We start from the raw sequence: 20,067 nt of genomic DNA on the forward strand, positions 1-20,067 counted from the left end.
TGAGCCTCACTGCAGGTCTTAATGAAAAGCTACAAAAACTTAAAAGAGCAGGCTTTTGATAAGCTCATGGTGTTTAAAATAAACCTGGTGACATATGTTAGATGAGCTCTTTGGTAAACTCTGTGTTTGAAATAAACAAGGTGTAATAAGTTAGATAAGCCGGTTTGTCATCCATTTTATTGTAAAGGTAGTGCCTCCTAGCTCCTCGCAAACTTTGTCAATCTACTCCTAGGTTCTCCTAAGTACTAGACTTGGTACACAAGTGCTCGAAAGTGTTTTGAAAAATTATATTTAGGTGCTTCAAAGTGCTACAAAATTCACATTTAGGTGCTCCAAACTGCTCCAAAATGAAAATATTGGTGCTCCAAACTCCTCCAAAATTAATATTTGGGTGCTCCAAAAATTGCTTCAAATCTGGTCTTGGCAGTAGCACCTCTGAGAATGCTGTATTTAACAGTTGACAACTTAGTTATAGCCTCAGTCAGTGATGTATGGAGATGCTTGAAACTGAAATTGCCAGCACTGAGAGTATAAAGTGATAATTTATCGCTTTCTTTCTCGTACCACAGCTTTAATGTTTTTGTAGAAAGTTATTGATAATGCTCCTAGCAACAAACTGGAGCAATAGCATAGAGCAGTGGTTTTCAAATAATGGTCTGCAGACCCCTTGGGGTCCGCGAAGGCATTTTCGGGGTCCGCAAAGCTCTGCCTCATCAAGCAAGCCTGGCAATTAAAGTTGTATTGTTTTCATAATTACATGAAACTTTTCGGGAGAGTTTTCTCGTGTGTATGTCGGTCAGAGAAGTCTAATTTACATTAGCCCTTAGTTTATTCGCTTTTAACTCATTAAACCCACAAAAGGGGTCATCCATCATATACGCCGATCCACAAGGGGTCGGTGAATGGTTGAGAACCACTGGCATAGAGAATAAAAACTCGTAATGCACCTAGGTTGCAGCTTGGTAAAACACTATTCTTGTTCTTTTCCTTTCCCTTTTTTTGAGTTTGGACAACAGTGGAAGTGTGCCCTTTCGGATTACGAAGACGTGCTGGAAATTCTCCTTCTCCCTTTTTGGTGGGACTCGGAACCCGTTGACATCAAAGCAAATATCCAGCAGCTATAAGTGACGTGCATACATGTACCTTGTCGCCGTCTCCATTGCAAGCTCCTTGCTTGATCATTTGTTTGCATTTTTCCCCATCTGCATGACACTCCCTGTTTAAAGAGAACAAATTAATTTCTTGTCACAAGTTTGCCACATTAAACTTTCATATAAAGTTTCATTAATCCAGTTTATGTTTTTATTTCTGCCATAACAAGAATAAAAAAAAAGACATCACAAATTCCAGGTTGAAAAAAAAAAAACAATTCATGCAGACGCGGCCTCCTTCGCAGACGTGGCCTTCTATGCAGCCAGCAGCTCTAACCGCTTCCTGATCCTACGGCCACAGTCCGTCAGGTAGTTTGTCATTAGTTCCCCCAAGGCTGCAACCCTCACAACGTCCACCTCGTTGGCCCTTGGGTGCAATGTGACGTACCTCCCCAGCACATTTACAAGGGAAACAAGTTCATTAGTCCTCTACAATAAATCATTTCCTTAAGAGGGGGCGCACCTCAGAGCCCCATAGAGAATACTTGAGGTTTTTCACCAAATTAAAAAAATTCTCACATAATAACGGCTGCGCGGATCTTCTTGAAAATTTCGGCTTTAAAGACATTGAGTCATTATCGAGACACTAAGCGCAACAAATGTTTCATCATAAATTTAATTATATTCTTTAAAAAATCATGAAAGTGGTCAAAATCGGCTAATTCGGCACTCTTGCGTTCGGAGCGAATTTACAAAATTATCTAAATTCAAACATAAGAAGTATTGCACTTAATGTCTTCGAAATTTATTACGGAATCGAATAATATTCAAATTATTCATGTAAGTCGATTTTTTCCATAACTACAGCAAATATAAAGAACCAAGGTGTCGGTGCTTGTTTTCGTCGTTTTTAAGGTACCTCTCTCTCCCGTGCGGTGGCGCTCGCTGTCCACGAAATGCGAAATCGTCCGTTCGGAGATCGGCCGAATCGGCACTGTGCGAGGTGTTCTTCCGCGGCCATATTCCGCGCCCGTATCCTGTTTCATTCTGCACGCCGAGGCGTCAGTGTGCGGGTCTTGCTTTCCTGGTTCTCGCTGGGTAGGTCTCCGTGTTTTCGCTAGTGGCAAATTCACCTTGGAGCTATGGGTCGAAGACAACCGTCCTGTGGCAAGCGAACCGCGAGGTGTTCCACAACCTCGCGGTCCGTCAACGCGTTGTGCTTGTTTCTACTTTTTTTTTTGACGCAAAGTTTTATTTTATCGTTATCCTTCACACAAACGTCCTTCGGCCTTGGGGTCGTGGAAATCGGGGATGAAGCGTGCACAGAGTAGATCGTTGTTTGCCTCCTTTTTATTTTTCACGGACGTCCTGTAACCTCCATACGGTTCGTGGTCACCGCAATCTAACGCGGGGAAACACGGCTCGCCTGCTCTGTAGTCAGGGTATTCCTAGGGGAGGGTGATAACTCGCTGTTCTTCTGGGAATTCACATATCACCCAAAAAGGTGACATATGGGTAATGATTACGGTATGTTTTTTCCGGTGTTTATTTTTGAGCGAAAATCGGTGCATGTTTTTCGGTGCTTATTTTTTAATCACCAGTGTATTATGGGTTGAATGTCTTGTGATGACGCTAAAAAGCATTGATAACCAAAGAAAAATGCGATTGGACAAGAACATTTCAAATTTCCAATTCTATTCACATACCCATTACGCTCTTCTCGTGGGAGCATCTATCCTGACGAAAAATGCCTAAGTCATTGAGCTGTGAACGCATACTCAGTGTACAATCTTCCGGCCTAGAGAGGTATTGCGCACGCTCGAACGCGCTTCACAGCCCAGTAGACGAAGTTGGTGGCACCCAGAAGGCGAGTTTTTGAATGGTCTGTAGTAGGCAAAAGAAACAAATAACAATCAACGCATATCAGCTCTTCAAGCGAAGAGGCGCGTTTCTAAGGTCAATGGTTCCGGACGGCACTAATGTTGTTGGCGTTATCGTAAGATGACGTCAGTTCATACAAACTGACGTGAACTGACATCATCTTACGTGATCACGTGACACAAACACGTCACCTTACATGATCTCGTTACACGAAATGACGTCATCTTACGTGATCACGCTGCACGAAATGACGCCATCTTACGTGACCACGTAACACGTCATCTTGTAAGTCAACCTCTCCCCACAGCAGCGCGCTCCGCGCTTTCCGGGCCCGTGCAGTGCTGTAGTCGAAAGCAAGCTCCCTATGGCAAGCGAAAGCTTCTGAAGTTTCACATTGAGAATACTCGCAAGCGACCGTCTGTGGAAGCTTCGCACGTTGAGGTTTTTGTTGAGATCGGGCCATCGTGTTCCATTAACTATAGTTGGAGTTATCGTTCAATAAAGCCCTAAAAATATGAATGTAGTTGGTGTAGACATCAAGATCTAATCAAAAATGTGGTTTAACGTCGTTTAACCTGTATATACAAGTGTAGAAAAAAAATGAGTTATTTGTGCATAGATGTTTAAAAAAGTGTTTATTATTCGACATAGGACAGTGGGAGAAGGATGTGTTCAGATTTTTCTTCATTAGCGCAAATATACCTGACGCAATAAATAGTGACGATTTCATCGTCCCAGTGGTGAGCAGGTGATTTCTTGCTCGAAACAATGATGCCATTTCATAAACCAAGTTCTGTGACATATGATTTTCCAATGTCTGGTCACTATTTTGTAAACCTTTCAGTCCAAACGAGTATACTTCTGTTTGTTTTTGTTAGCTTAGGAGGGGGGTCACAGAGCCTATCTTTTTGTCTTCCTCTAGAACAGACGTACAGAGTTATACCGCAACACGCATCTGTGGAGCACACAGAGCTATCGCTCTCCTGTTGGCGGTACAGTAGCAGACGACACAACGCAGCTCCGTAGTCTATCGAGGGCACGGCTAGCCGCGGCCCGTAGCGCGATCGTTCAGACTAGGGAAATGATTTTGAAGAACCGAGAAATGGCGTCTTGTGTACAATAATCACATGTCGTTAGTATACTAGTATTCTACTTGCTAAGCCAAATAAATATTTGCAGCTTGTGAGAATATGTTTGCGTGACGATTTACCGTTCACACTCCTGACGGATGTTAGCGAATCCTTCATGTTCGTGGCTCGCAGTTATCGGTACCCCCTCGGAGTGACTTCACCATATATATTTTTTTCTTGCTTGCAGGACATCATAAAAATCACAAACACGCGAGAAAAAAAATCTTATGAGTACGCGTGATTTTGAGCTTCGCAGCTCTAAAGATGCCCGGTATATGTCGTCCAACTTGGGAAGAAACTAATCCTTTTTGTTGGAGTTTGACTATCGTATGCTGGCAGCTCGTTTCCGGTCTGTTTTGTCTATACTCCTTTTCACCGTAATTTGGCAACCCTCAGTCAGAGCTGCTGTGAGGGAATCACAGTCGCGGAGCAAAGCACGTGACAGCTACTTTTAGGAGCAGTACTATGGTGTCGAAAACCACGAGGGAACACGAGTGTCGCTGTCGTCATGGCGTCCCAACGAAAAGCAATTATACAATTTCAACGTTTTTGTAATTCGGTAATTTAAATTACTGTATACAATTTTTAAGAAAATAAAGACATCATACCCAAATAGGAACTTCCGTGCTAAAACATGCAGTGCGAAGTGAAGACAACTACTATCTTTTTTTTTTTCTTGATGTCCACAAAAAAAAGGCTATGCAGCATCGATCCTACCGGTTTTTTTTTTTTCGCACATTATGTGATGTCCTCTAACACGAAAGTACCGACGTAAAAGCGCTGTAGAGACGATATAAAAACAAAAATTTAAGTGAATCGAGCTTTGTAGTGGAACGGAAAAAAATAAATAATTAACGACTTTTTACGGTAAACACCACCTCTAAGTAGAACTTCAAAAAAGTGACGGTTACGCGCTTTCATGCCCATTTCAACAAAGTTGGGAGAACGTTGTATTGCATCTTGTGAATAGACATGTGGAGCAGCATGTTTATGTTAGAGGCATTGTGTGTAATCGCTGCGCAGTACCTGCCAAAAGAAGATATTATTTGGGCACAGTCTCAACCGTTTCCGTCTGTGTGTGCTACGAATACAGCAACTCTTTTCGTAGAAGAAGTGATGAGGAAATGGCGTGCCCTTGATGATACGATTGTGATTATGAAATAAAATTTTTAATCAGCCAATAATTGCGACCTGTCCGGTCGCCTGGAACCCCGACAACAACTATCGTTCTCTGGAAAGTTCATTCTAATATTTACACGTTTTGTGGAGTTCATGGAGCGAATAAGAATGTTCCAACAATGAGCTAAACCTACACGAGTTCCCGAATCCAACACGGCGCTTTTGAATTTTAGCGCCGTAGATAGTTCTGCGAACAGTGTATGCTTCTGTGCAAATATTCGTCTAACAGTTTTGCAACGTTGGAAAGCATCGGAATGATTCAGAATCACTGCGGAGTTGACACTCGGGAACATAAGACGGGCACTTGGGAGAAACGGACCGTGGCATTTGAGACAGGGGCACAACCGGGGGACAAACGTGCTACAATCGCATACCCTTCCAAGGTCATCGCTTGAGCGACCGCGCGCGCGCCCAAGAAACCTTTCTTTTCTTCTTTTTAGGGGTGGTGGTGGGGGGGGGGAAGAGAGAGAGGGGAGGGGAGTGGTGTAGGCGCTGATTGTCTTCCTCCTTTGTGGCTTTTGACAGACGCACGAGACTGGCAGAACAAGCGCATGATTCATTTCTTTCGATGGAGGCGTTCTGTCTGTGTATGCGAACATGATTTTTTCCCCCTTTTAGTAGTTAGTTGTTCTTGCCTTGACTCGGGTCCCAGTGGGTGCATTATCGTTGTATGCCCACTATTTTTTTTATTTTTTTTTAGTTTATGGTAGTTTTTGCGCTGATCAAGGTAGACAAAAATATAAAAAAATAAAAATAAAATAGCGCGTCGACAAAAAAAAAAGTTGTTGCGATCAGGAACGTTTTCAAAGCGATTTTAGGAGCCTGCAGTGTTACCACAGGTGCAGGATTGAGAGCGTAACCCACGCACTTGAAGAGAAGGGGAAGCTCTCGTCTTATTGGAACTCTCTTTTATGGGTTTCCACGTCGCGATTGTCCTTTAAAATCAACTGTCATTTATTTCTCGCTCATGGCTTCCAAGTACTGGAAGCCACGACTCGAGCCAGAATAGTTTTGCGAAATCAAGGTTTCGCTGAAATGGATAACTCTCACGTACAGTTCGACGCGCAACACCTTTGCCGTATTGACTCGCGAGAGATGCCCCCAACACGGCTGAGTATGGCGGTGCTCCAGACCTAACATCTAAATTTTGTTGCCTTACCTGTTACTATTTCGCGCCCATTTTGAGCCATATCAAAATGAAAGCGCATGATGAAATAAAAATGACACTCATTTTCCGCTCGATGGAAATTTCACGCCAGCTCGCTCTCCTTGCTGGTACCTTGAGCGTTTCCCAGCAATGCAGAGTTAAAAAAGAACAAAAAACACGTACGATGGCATCCTTTGCACACTCATTACTTCTATAACACTGAGCCACCTCGTATCCTTTTGTTTTTCTTTCATGGTACTAATTTCTTTCTGCGCATTACGGCTCTTACGACGCTAAGTCTGTCTGCCCTTCGAATTTGAACTTAGGCTCAGATCAGGGACGAACCAGTTTAAATCAGGAAAATATAATTAACACTGTAGCAAAGTAAATCTATCATATCGATCGGAAATACGATTTGGCACTATTCATCTGAACACATATTGTGCACAGTGAATGCAATAGCGAGTCAGCGTGCAAAACACCGCCACACTGAGTTACCATAACATCTCAGCGATTTTTGCATAGCACCGAGCACGGAAAAGAGAAAACAGTTATTCATTCACATAAACGAAGCAAATTTATTTAAAGCCCGGACAGTCCGTACGTCCAATCTAGCTAAGGCTATCAATAGACTCGACCATGTCATTTGTCGAAACAGATAAAAGACGTTGGCAAAAATGATTAGACTGAATAAGTGAATCTAACGCACGTATTTTACCAACCGACGGTCGCGCGCCTTCAATACCCTTTCCAATTGTCATTGCGCACCTTGGACACGCTTTGGGGAGCAATGCATATTTACATCGCCGCCCGAGGTCTCCATTGAACGTGTAGTACTGACCCAAATAAAATGCTAACCTGACTCTCAATCGCTCACCGCAAAGGACGATTTCGAACAGGCGGTACTGTAGGTCACTTGAGATAAAAAAAGAAAAGAAAAACAAGCTATAGAAACGAGCGTCGTAAAAAAGGGGACCGGCATTTTTATTCCTACCTCCGAACAGAAACGAGCGCCACCCACTGCATCACACAGCGCAGAGGCCGGACTCGGCCACCGCGCGTACATACCAAGCGCGCGCGAGGGAGGGAGAAACTTCCTCCGCGGGGAGAACACGGCACATTTCGGGATCTATTTCACGCAGCGGATAACGCGGGCCTTTTCACACCTCGATACTGGCGCCATCTAGAAGTTGCGCGTTCAACCACGTTTCGAGCCGCGCGCCATCTGGTGGCTGGAACGGACGAATAAATAGAGGTACCGCGCCCTCTTAAAATGAAGCAAGAAAACCAAGAAAACAACTCATTAGGACTAAAAGCACTTAGTATCTACCACAATATCTTGACAAATGCCCACCCAAACTGATAACATGAACAGTAAATATATGAGGCTGACCATCAGTTGGTATAAAACTACATAATTTTATAATTGAAGTGGAAAATACTCAGGCACTGGCTACAAACTTACGCCACATGGGTACCGATACTGCAGACGTGACAAACTTGCTTCCTGCGAGGCTCTTTAAACAGGTAAATGGTAGCGCGAGGGATTTCTTTGATTCAAGCATAAAATAATTTTTTCCGTGTAAAAGCAGAATTACAATCTCTTTACCAATGGACTTTCGCATCAGCGGTTCGCATACATGTCAGCAACAGCAATCAATAAAGTCACTAAAACTTAGTCTGTATGCAGAAGCTAATGAGCCATCCCTTGAAAGTAGGAGGTTTGCTCTGGGGTTTATATATTCTATTCGAGTTTGCCCTGTCCCTCGACACCCTACTCGTGATAACCTCAAAAACATCAGGTCCCAGAGAACGTTTCAAAATAAACCAGCCGTTGTTTCTCCTTTTGCAATTAGGAATATCAATTATGCTGGGCCTGTAGAACTAGATCCCAGGGCTCCAGTAATTCAATACTTAACCACTATAGCCCCATGGGATTATCATATCATTTATTGTGATCTTACACTGACTAAACATTCCAAAAAAGATACACCAAATGAAGTCATGAGGCAGGAATTCTTTCAGCTACAAAATCAATATGAATAGTACGTAGGTCTGTATACAGATGAAACTAAAACAGACTCGATGGTTGGCTGTGCTATGATAGGGCCATCTGTGAAACAGATCAAGAGAATCCAAAATGCAGCCACCATACTGACAGCTGAGCTCTATGGCTGCTGTCCCCGCAGGGGGCACCTGTCAAAGCAGGTGTTTGGAGAGTGGCGTCTCCACGGACCCCGAGCCCCGCAGGGGGCGCCTGCACCTTAGGTGCTAGGTGCTTGGTGAGTAGCGTCACCACGGACCCCAGCCACGTGGGCCACCATACCCGCACGCAGGGTGCACCTGCCTTGGTAGGTGCTTGGTGAGTGGCGCCACCGCGAACTCCGAGCTATGTGGGTTTACCCACCCACGCCTGGCTGTGCGTGGCTTAACCCGTGTCCGGGGAAAAGGGGACCCTGGTGGTTGAGCTGAGCCCGGGGTTTGTTTGGACCCTTCGGGGCCCCCCGGGCGAGGCAATACACCGCTTCGGCCCCTGCTTCTCGTAGACGGGTGTCCTGGCTTGGCCCGACCAGGATGATTCAGCCAGTCGCCTCTTCTACCCTCTTTCACTTTTCCTCCCACCTCTTTCTCTTTTCTTCTACACTCTCTTCCTTCCTTTTTCACCTTCTTATGCGGCAAGGGCCAACCTTGAGTGGAAACAGGACCTGTCCCTGCAACCACACTAGGGTATAGTGCCCGGGCAGCACTGGTAGAGTAATTGTGTCAGCCAAGCCCATCTTGCTATGGCACATTACCTACCCCCTTGTTGGGCTCCGTGGTGGGTGGTGCACCCGGGCACTGAATTTTCCTCCCATCTCTTATGGGTCTGCACAAAAAATCTTTTCTTGATCGGCCCCCGAAAAGGGGTCGCACCGAAGTTTCTACCTCGTACGAGACACACACTACTCCACCTAGATTCCCAAAATTCTTGGTACTCCACTCTGAAAGCGACAAACAACTCTCGAAAATGTCACCATTTCTTGTTGCAAAGGTCCTAGAGGGTGTGATTGGAAAGAACTTTAAGGCTAAGAAGCTGGCATCTGGCGATTTGCTTGTAGAAATTGAGACCAGCCACCAGAGTTCTGCGCTCCTTGCACTCAACTGTGTGTCGGACTACAAAGTTACAGTGACACCCCACAAGACATTGAACACCATCCAAGGAGTCATCTCGGAGGACGACCTTCTGGATGCGTCTGAGAGTGAAGTAGTGGAGGGCCTTTCTGAGCAGGGGGTTGTAGCTGCAAGGCGCATCTCCTTGCGTTGTGACGGCCAAGAGCTGAAGACTAGGCACATCGTGCTTGCCTTTGAGTCCACCACACTTCCTGAGTCTGTGAAAGCGGGATACCTCTACTGCAGAGTTCGTCCTTAGGTTCCGAACCCCAGAAGGTGCTTTAACTGCCAACGATTTGGACACGGTTCACAGAACTGCCGCGGCAAAGCGACATGTGCTAAGTGTGGCAAAACCGACCATGCAGCAGACTCTTGTTCCAACGACAGTCTGTGTAAACTGCAAAGAGCCCCACCCTGCTTACTCCAGATCGTGTAGGACATGGAAAGATGAAAAAGAAATTCTTACACTTAAAGTGAAAGAAAACCTTTCATACCCAGAGGCGCGTCGCCGCTTCGCGTTTTTGCGCAAGGGCGGCTTTGCACAGGTGGTGCAGCAGGGACCTGCACCACTGAAGGTTGCGGTGGCAACCCAGACGTCCTTCCCGGATGCTAGGAAGCCACTGCAGTCCCCAACACCCCAGCTGAAGCTTCAGCTTCCTGGGCGTTCATTCTCGTCTGGTAGGCCTACATCCCCCTCCAGCGAGTTGTACCACTTCCACGGGGCAGCAACCTGTCCCCTCTCATGTAGAGGGCTCACAGGCTGTTTCTCCTACCCAAGATGGGTCGGCTGTGTCCGCACCTATCAGTGCTTCGCGGTCTCCTTCCAAGGAGAAGGGACCACGCTCCCGACCGAATTCTTCGGAGGGAGCGTCCTCATCCAAGGAGCGGCACGATTCTTGTGCCACTCCTCCAGCACCCAAGGGGCAGGAGCAGGTGGGCTTGGGCGACTGCCTGCCCAGTACCTCTGCTCCTCCGGCTGGTGGAGGTAGGGGCCGGGGTTTTCCTCCTCGTGCCCAGAACCTCTCTAAACCGGCTAGAACAGCCTCCGCCCAGGAGGCGGAACCAATGGAGGAGGGTGCCGAACCATCCACTCCTGCGTCTGACCCAGACGACATGGAGTGGCAGGTCCCCAAGGGCACGCACAAGAGCAAAAAACCAATTGTTTCGTCAGCCGCTACGTCGTTTGCCGCATTAAATTTTGCATGCGCGTAGAAAGAGCCCCGTGAAAATGACAGGCTGTAGTGTTACCAAGAGCACAATACGCGCAACAGTGGCAAAAACTTGTACCGGATTCCGACGACGAGACAAGATGTGAGACGCTCCCTCGTCTAGCTTTTTCGTATGGAAAGGAGATCATTTTTAATCATTGTCTGCCCTTTTACAATACCCCAAAAGATTTTTGCCATGTTGGTGGTAGTAAAACAGTTTAATAGGTTCAGCAAAATGTTCAAAATAGAAGAGAAAGCGAGATGGTAGGATGGTGTCACGCACTGAAAGTAGACAGAGCTCTAGTATCGCCCTATTCTCGGGGCGGAATAAACTGGTCAATAGGAAAACAGTCAAACTCGGCATCGTTCTGGTCCCTGCAACGAATTGGACAGCGTTTTCAAAGCCTTATCCGCAATGAAAGTGGAACGTCGGTGGACTTTTTTTTTTATATTAGCAGTTTGCACCTTGCGGCATCTCCCAGAGTTCGGAGCACCGTCTAACATTTATTATTCGCGAGCCCCTAATGTTTGCGATTCAAGCGAATTCAAAATTTAGCCCAACTTGGAAGCTTGCGAAAATTCCGGTCTCCAAGAGCTCTCTATTCGGACGTCTCGAATTCGTCAAATGGCAAAAACTTCGGATAAAAAAGAAAAAGAAAAGTTGTACACTATTTTAGCATGAAAGTGCAGGTGCTTGACATTCCTCAGATTCGCATATAATTGGAACGCACGAAGGTAAAGTACCTTTCTGTCTACATAATATCTAGTAAACTGTCTGCTGGAAAAAAAAAAAAAGTCAGGTTGAGCAGCGGCAATTGCTCTTCGATCAAACACAAGAGGAAAATAAGCAGGCCTGCGTTCTTTTGCTGCTTGCGATCGCTCGAGGGAAAAGGTGCTCAAAAAGTTGGGCACACGGCGGGCTCACGACGCTATCTGCGTCCCAGCAACAGCGACTTGACGACTTCATTTCACACGCGACCCGCGGGAGCCGCGGGTGCGTACGCGGGTGCACTTTTTGCGGGAAGGAGACAGGAAACGACGGGACAACGATTACGGCGCATGGGCGGCTCGTCGCCGCACGCCGCACTATTTTCCTTCCGCAGCGCGCCGCAGCACGCCTCAGCGCGCCGCCTCCTCGCGTCTGCGCCTTCGTGCCCCTGCAAAAACCGATCGTGGCTTCCCGCAGTGCTTGGCTCCAGAATGGCACCATTGCGGTACTCTGCTCCGCAAGCGGAGCATATACAGTTACTCTAACACCACCTGCCGAGCGCCCACATCTCTCCCCCCTTCAGAGGTCCATGTCTAGGATGGCGTCCTCCGGGGCCGCAGGGTCTCGCAAAAGGTCAGGCGACAAATTATTTCTGTGTTAATATTGAAACGTTAATGTAACATCACATATGTAATTGTCAAATAACGTTAAAAATAGAACTTTAAAATAATGATTTTGGAACATTTATTACTAAAATTATTTCAGTGTTAATAATAGAACGTTAATGCAACTTTATTTGTAGAACAATAAAATTATGTTGAAAATAAAACATTCAGAAACGTTACTTCCGTGTTAATAACGAAACATTTATGCAACTTTATTTGTAAAACAATAAAATAATGTAAAAAATATATGCTCGCCGGTTCCTTTTTTTTTTTCGCCCGATTTTTTAAAGGTCTTCCTGAAAAGTACTCTTCCTGCCCGGTGATAGTTGCAAGGAGGTGAAGGGAGAAGAGGATTAAGCTCTGGGATTAAGTACGGGAGAAAGCGGAAAGAAGAAAAAAGGAAATTTTTCTCAATTAATTAATTCAAGGCTAGGTGGCGCAAGCTACTTACTGCCCGTTATAAAAGGAACAGCCAATATTCATCCATCCGCGTTCCCGCCACTGCAACTACCACCGCTGGTTTCGCCGGTTCGATTCTCTTCGAGCGAACTTCTGGGACAGTTTAAATAGCTTGAACTAGTTTGAACCTTGAGTTACTTTGATTTCCAATTAAGCTACGTCCAGCCGCGTCCACAACAGTGACTGCTGACTGATAAAGCGGACAACCGAACAGCTTCTGGACGGCGGGACTCGAGAACCGTAAGTCACCACCTTTTTGATAACCGCTGTGCACGTGCTTATTTTCTTGAAAACAATCTGACGTAAACTGGTATCCTGTCGTTCTCTTTGTTTCAAAAGTAACAAGAGGGGGAAAAATGAAATGACATAGAAAACCGTTACATCGTCTGTGCAACCGGCAAAAAAGAATTATTGCCGAGAGCGTGCGCGACTATCTTGCAGAGATTTTTGTTGAACTCGGTGTTTGCGGCGGCGGATAGGGATTTGATGGTCGACAGAGCAAACGACAGCGACAACGGAGCGAAAGAGGTTTTTAGCAGCGCTACCGAACGGTTTCAGTGAACTTTGCGTGGACACAGATTCAGAGTCGGGTGGTACTGAAATCCGGCCGTCCAGCTTAAAGAAGCTGTGCAACGATATTCAATTGAAATGTTTTTCTCTCTACACGAGCTTACTGGCACACCTGGGACTCAAGGATACTCACACGCAACGCCATTGGCCAAGAAACTCCTTTGTTGCGGCGTAATTTGAAGGACAAAAGCGATCATTTTCATTCAATCTCTCCTTTGCAAAATTTGATGACGTAACTCGGGGATCGCAGTACACCCAAGTGACGATATTTGAATGCGGTTCATAGATTGGACCCGAGCATTTCGTGAGCACTCGACTTGGGCTCGGGACAATTGCTAGCTCGAGAAGCATTCGGGTTGTGACCCGTGTCCAATCGCTGCAACGACGACAACAGCCGAGCCATAACAATGTCTGGAACTCAGCGCGTGTCCTGCGCTTTGCCAACCCCAGCGCGTGGCTATGATCAACACTGGCGGTATATAATCGGCTCCAGGTCACGTGGCCGCTTGTTCTGGCTGCGAGTTGAGGGGGTGAACGCTGCTCGTTTTTCTTAAATTTTTTTCTGGGACTTCTATTGCGTGGGGTGAAAAACAAACGCGTGTTTCGTAGGTCATTAACGTTAGGGATCCGTTTTAAGCGGTATTTGCGCAAAGTACAAAAATTGTTGCATAGCTCCTTTAAGTGTAGGTCTCTTGAGCTTGGCAAGCGAGCTATAGTAGTGACATGGGCTAGGTTATCAGTGCGACGGTGTGCCCAGCAGTTTCTTTGCGATTTTAGGAAATTCTTCGTGAAATTTGGGCAGATGCTAGTGAGAGGTCTGGTCCCACTAGGAGATACGACTGTTTGTTTTGACTGTTGCAAAAGCTGAAAATGTCAGTCCCCACAGGTATGCACAATGGCAAGGTGGGCGGGAGAACTTTTCGAAAACCTTGTTTGAAAACAGATGCAACTCGCACTACTTTCTCAAGAAAAATGTTTGCTATATAGCAAACATTTTTCTTGAGAAAGTAGAGAGATAATGTGGGCAGTTGTCGACTAATATTAGTCGACAACTGCCCACATTATCTCTCCGTCATCCCTGCAAATCTTTGACAAAGGGCTAAATATTGAACTAAGCGAAGTAAGTTCAGGAAAGCAAGCTATGCTTCCTTTATAGCACCTCGTTAACAAGTTTAGGTGTTTTGCACTTAGTATTGTGTTGTTTTGTTTGCAGGCAAAGAAGTCCTAAGCATCGTGTCCAAAGCAGGAAGTGCTGGTGCGAATCTCAGCTTTAGAAAGACGACATTCGGTGTTTACTTTTATTTTATCCTTTAAAAACAATTTATTCGTGAGTATTTTCCACCTGCCCAGTATGGCAATGTTTTTTTTTTGGTTATGTCTTGCTTTCATCTAGTCATCGGTTGTGGACATTTCTTTTAAAGCCTTTTCCTAATCATGTGTTCCAGACAGGTTTTTAAGCTTTTTATAGCTCTAATTTCACTTTTGCAACTTGAACATTTATAGCTGCTCGGCATGAGAATGCAGAGAGCTCAAACTCCTCTGAAACGCCCTCGCGGTTGGAGTAGGATGTGAACGTTTGAGAACATTTAATAAAATGATAATAAAGAGAAACAATTTTGGTATGAAGCGAGTCCACTGTAAAACCGTAAGATGACATTTTAGTTCTTGTGACATTCATTTCAATGAGAAAGTTTGTGAGCAGGAAAGCTAATCATGCTTTCTTTCATGATGGCAAGCTTTTTCCACCAAAATTAGTGCTAGCATTCTCGGTGCTATTTTTTATGTACCGCAAATTAGGCTTAAGATGGACGTCAGCTCATAGAGAAATTTAGTTTTTTCTTTATTATCTTTTGATCCATGTAATGTCGTGTTCTCAAACGTTTGCACCCTACTCCAATCGCCAGGGCTACATTCTGCCAGAGTTTGAGGTCGTTGTGATGTCTAGTTTATTTGTGCGGTAGAGAAACACTGTTGAGTTTTCTCGCTCCTTTCTTTAATTATGTGAGCTTCATGAACCCAATTTACAGTCCTTCAAGTTTCTTCGAAAGTGTGAAATTTTTTCATAATTGTTCACTTTAATTTTTTTTTAGAGGGAAAATAATTTTAACTGCATAGTCTAGCAATATTGTCGCTGCTCATGTACACTTCCATGTTTCAAATTTGGAGAGTCAATAAATGTACTCATAAACATGTACCAAACTGTTTTCTTTTCCCAACAGGGGTAGACTGCAATTAATCACCTGGGAATCATGGTGTTCGGCGCAAAAAACAACGGACATAAGAGAGAAAACAGACATACAGGTGCCACTCACAACTATATATATTTGAAAAGTTCAGAAAGAAAGGAATACACCCATCGTCATTTTCATCACGTCCACGCATGCGCTTAGCCATGTGATATACGTTTCATCTAACACATGGCGAAGCGCATGCGTGGACGTGATGAAGATGACAACGTATGTATTCCTTTCTTTCTGCACTTTTCAAATACAGTTGTGGGTGGCACCTGTATGCCTGTTTTCTCTCTTGTGTCCATTGCTTTTTTGCGCCTTACACTATGATTTCCAACGTTCACCAACTAGCCCAACTACAAGTTCTTCTACAATTAATCACCTGTATGGATGCTTGTTTGTGCTGTGCTAAATCTGGTGATAGTGGTATCCCGTATCCCACACTTTCTACCAAGGGAACACTTTTTTCTTCAATTAGTGTTGTGTCGAGTGGCATTATGGCTAAGCCGACGAAATGAATTTCTGATTATTCCTCTCCGGGAAAGGGTGAGGCGCACACAGCTGTTTATGTTTCGAACAAGTGTCTTTCTATATTTATGCTTACAGCTGTTGCCACAAAGAAGCGTTGTGATGGTTTAGTGTTCAATTTTTTAAATTATTATCCCTCTCACAAACACACTCTGTTCAATTACTGGGACAACCAGTATATGGCCAAACAGATTTGACAAGTTTGGGAGAATAAACACAGATCAGCTTTTGTTTGCTTGTTTATCATTCTCTGCTTAGATCTCACTTGAAACTTTGGGTGGAGAGTGCAAAGATATTACAATAACCATAAATTAAAAGGCCACTTAGAGTAGAATCCTTTTCTGACATATATGTACAGACGTGGAAAGATTCAACGAAGCCACAGGAGCCTGCCGCCTCGAGATACTCATGCACTTCATAACGGCAGCGAAAAAAACTAGTATCGATGGCTGCTGCAGCTAGCTGTGAAATTAGCTGCTGTCAGCATCCGTTTAGATGACCTGCTCTGCCGCCCTGCTACCATACTAACGACCATATGCCTAGAGTGGCACACTCTACGCTGCGTCTCAATAAGGCTGGTTATCTGTATCGAATAAGCTGATCGTGTGTACTTGGAATTGCGGAACGCAACAGAATGTCTTTCCTTTTTGTTTTCGCTACAGTTCCAGTGAAGCACAATAAGCTTTGATTCACATCAAAGCTTATTGCTTTGATGTGAATCAAAGCGACAACCATATTCAACCAAAAGCATGCATCGTTGCAAATAAAGTTCTTGAAAAGCGCATTGTCTGTTCAGCTGACAAAACACTTCAATGTCAGTGTACAGTGCGCCACTTTAGGCAAATGACTGTCAGTACGGCAGCAGGGCAGGTATTATAACTAGGTGTTGATAGTCGCTAATCTCGCAATCTGCCAGTACTTGGAGGGGATAGTTCCCCACGCCACCGGCAGGACGCGCACACATAGTTCGAGGTTGTTCGTTTTATTTTTGTTGGTTTTATTTTTTTTTTTTTATGATTGTATTAGCGAAAAGCGCAGCTAGCTTGGTTAGTGTTCACGAAAAAAAAAAAGCAATTGCTTTTATGGAAAAATGTTTGGAGGGACTATTAAGAGTCACGAAGACAAACCATACATGTCTGTTTTATTTAGTCTTTTCACTGGTGTGGGATATTGAAATGTGTTAATCTGTTGTTTTGAAAAAGTCTAATAATGATTGTGCCTCACATTTTTATGCTCATTGCAAAGCCCCCATCTTCTGAGTAAACAATACTCAATAATAGCTAGGGTGTCATTGCTGTGTAGAATTGTTTTGGCTCACCATATATTGTTTCAAGGAGTGTTAATGCTTGTGAAACAGAGGAGAATGCTACTGCACTGGTAAAATGTCTGCAAAGTTTGGAGGAACACTTCTGAACCATTAAGGCAAATATATACTGTGTGTGGGGCACATATGAACTAAGGCTGCTTCAAACACTAATTTGACTGTGTTGCAGGGCTTGCACTTTGGTAAGACGACTGAGTTACCGTACGTGACAGGTGTTGCCATGGTAATTCACCGTCTTTCGGCAACAGCCCTGGCAATGCAGTCAAACACAACTGTCTGAACCAGACGTTTACAGTCCATATTTTTCTTCATGGTTAAGAACACTCCTCCGAACATTTTGCATACATTTTGCTGTAGTCGGCGACAGGTCAAGAACCAAGTGGAAGCTCCTCCCACCTCTTTCCTCTTTAGTAGAGCGAATGCTGGAGAGGAGGCGACCTCCTCTCCAGCGTTTGTTCTGCTCAAGTGGAAAGAGGTGGGAGGAGCCGCCACTTCGTTCTTGACCTGTCACCGGCTATAGTGTAGTAATAACATGTTTTACGAATGTTACTATAACGTTTACCAGAACATTATTTTAATGTTTTGTAAACATTATATTTCTGCTGTAATAACACTGCGTAAAGGATTTATGTTGTACAAATGTTATTACAATGTTTACAGTAATGTTATGTTAATGTTTTCCAGACATTATATTTACGTTGCAAAATTGTTTTCCAAGTGTTCAAATAGCTTTATAAAGGCGGACATTAAGAACATTCCTCGAACGTTTGGGACGAACATAAAAATAACGTTATTCTAATGTTTTCGTGTTACCTGGGTAGGTCGTACCGCCTGGGCGTAGTTCCGTGGTCCAAGGGCTGGCTGGGAGCTGGGATGTCCGGGACCTGCGGAAAAACTGCTGGCTCGCAGTAACGCTTGAGTTCAGACACGTGAATTGGGCCGTACTGCTGTGTACCATGCAGTCGTGCTAGGCGGTAGCTCAGCGGGGAAACTGTTTCCGTTATGCGAAAGGGTCCATCCCAACGGTTGGCGAGGTATGCTGCGAAGCCTTTCGAGACATCGCTGAGGGGATGTGTCCGACGAAGTACCAGGTCTCCAACCTGAAAGTGGATATTGCGGCGGCCCTTGTCGTACTGGGCGGCCTGTTGAAGACGAGCGACGTCGAGGTTCTCTCGTGCTTCACGAACGGCCGACGAGAGTCGGTGATGGACGTCCTGGGCGAACTGCGCGTATGGGCGTCCATTCTGCGAAACATCTGTGTATGGAAATGAATTTTCCATTGGGAAGGTTAGCTCTTTACCAAAGTTGAGACGAGCAGGCGTGAAACCAGTGGATCGGTTGACCGTGGTGCGTGTTGCAAATGCCATCTCGTCGAGTTTGGCATCCCAGTCTTTGTGTCGGGCTGTGTGGAAAATCAACATCATTTTGAGGTTGCGGTTGATCCTCTCCGTGATGTTGGCTTGCGGATGATACGGCGAAGTCAGCTTGTGCCGTATTCCAAGCGCAGCGCAGGTGTCGACGAAAATCTCGCTTCGAAAGTACGAAGCACCGTCCGTGATGAGCTCTGCAGGAAAGCCGAATCTCGTGAAAACGGACAGAAGGCAGTCCCAGATCCGCTGCGAAAGAAGCTTCCTAAGGGGAACAGTTCGACCCACTTGGAGAAGTGGTCAGTCACAACAAGTAGGTACTGATTTCCGCGAGGACTACGTGGAAACGGTCCCATGACATCACATGCGACAATTTGCCAAGGCGACTGGCTAACGACTGGCTGCAGGTGGTTGGCCTCCGCGAGGTTTCGCCTTCTGACACACTGGACAACTGCGAGCATACTTCAGTACATCCTGCCTGATTCCTGGCCAAGTCGCAACACGACACAACTTATCGTAAGTCTTACTGCCGCTGCTGTGACCCGCTAATGCTGAATCATGGAAGTACCTGATGAATGATTTGCGCAGCTTCCGAGGTATCACAATCCGGAAAGGCGATCCATCGCTGTCATCGTCTGCCTGGGGGATGTAGCGTAGAAGAAGTCCGTCTTCGCTCAGCAGGTACGAGTCGTACTCGTCGTCGCTTCCGGTGCCGCTTGCTCTTCGTGCCGCAAGCCTCTCGCACACGCGTCGACAAAGTCCATCTTCCTGCTGGGCCTTGCGGAGGTCTGCTCTGCTCACCAACGTCCCCCACCGTGACTCGGATGTGTCGGCCACGATGTCTGTTAATCCCACCAACTTTGGTTCCGTCTCGGCGGGAGGGACCTGCAAAGGAGCCCGTGACAGTGCGTCTGCCACAACATTGGTTGCTCCTTTCTTGTAGGCGATAGTGTAGTCGTACGCTTGCAGTGTCAGAGCCCATCGTGCAAGACGTCCGGCTGGATTCTGCAAATTCTTCAGCCAGGAGAGCGCTTGGTGATCCCTTTGTATCTGAAAGGAAGCGCCATCGAGATACATGTTAAACTTCTTGAGGGCGAAGATGATGGCGAGACATTCCTTTTCTGTCACGGAATAGTTGCGCTGGGCCGCCGTTAGCGTGCGGCGGGCGAAGGCGACTGGGCGAAGAACGTTGTCGTGTTCCTGAAGCAGGACTGCGCCCAGGCCGGAGTTGCTGGCATCTGTTTGGACGACAAATTGTTGGTTAAGATCCGGCAACTGCAAAGAGGCGACGTCGGTGATTGCTTTCGAGAGCTGAAGGAAAGCAACGCGCTGCTCCTCCCCTTACCGCCATTTCTCGCCTTTGCGCAAGAGCAAGGTCAGGGGGTTAGCAATGTCGGCGCAGCGAGGAATGAACTGGCGATAAAACCC

The sequence above is a fragment of the Ixodes scapularis genome, unplaced genomic scaffold, assembly GCF_016920785.2.
Source record: "Ixodes scapularis isolate PalLabHiFi unplaced genomic scaffold, ASM1692078v2 PGA_scaffold1__304_contigs__length_218370807, whole genome shotgun sequence".
NCBI classification, from domain to species: Eukaryota; Metazoa; Arthropoda; class Arachnida; order Ixodida; family Ixodidae; genus Ixodes; species Ixodes scapularis.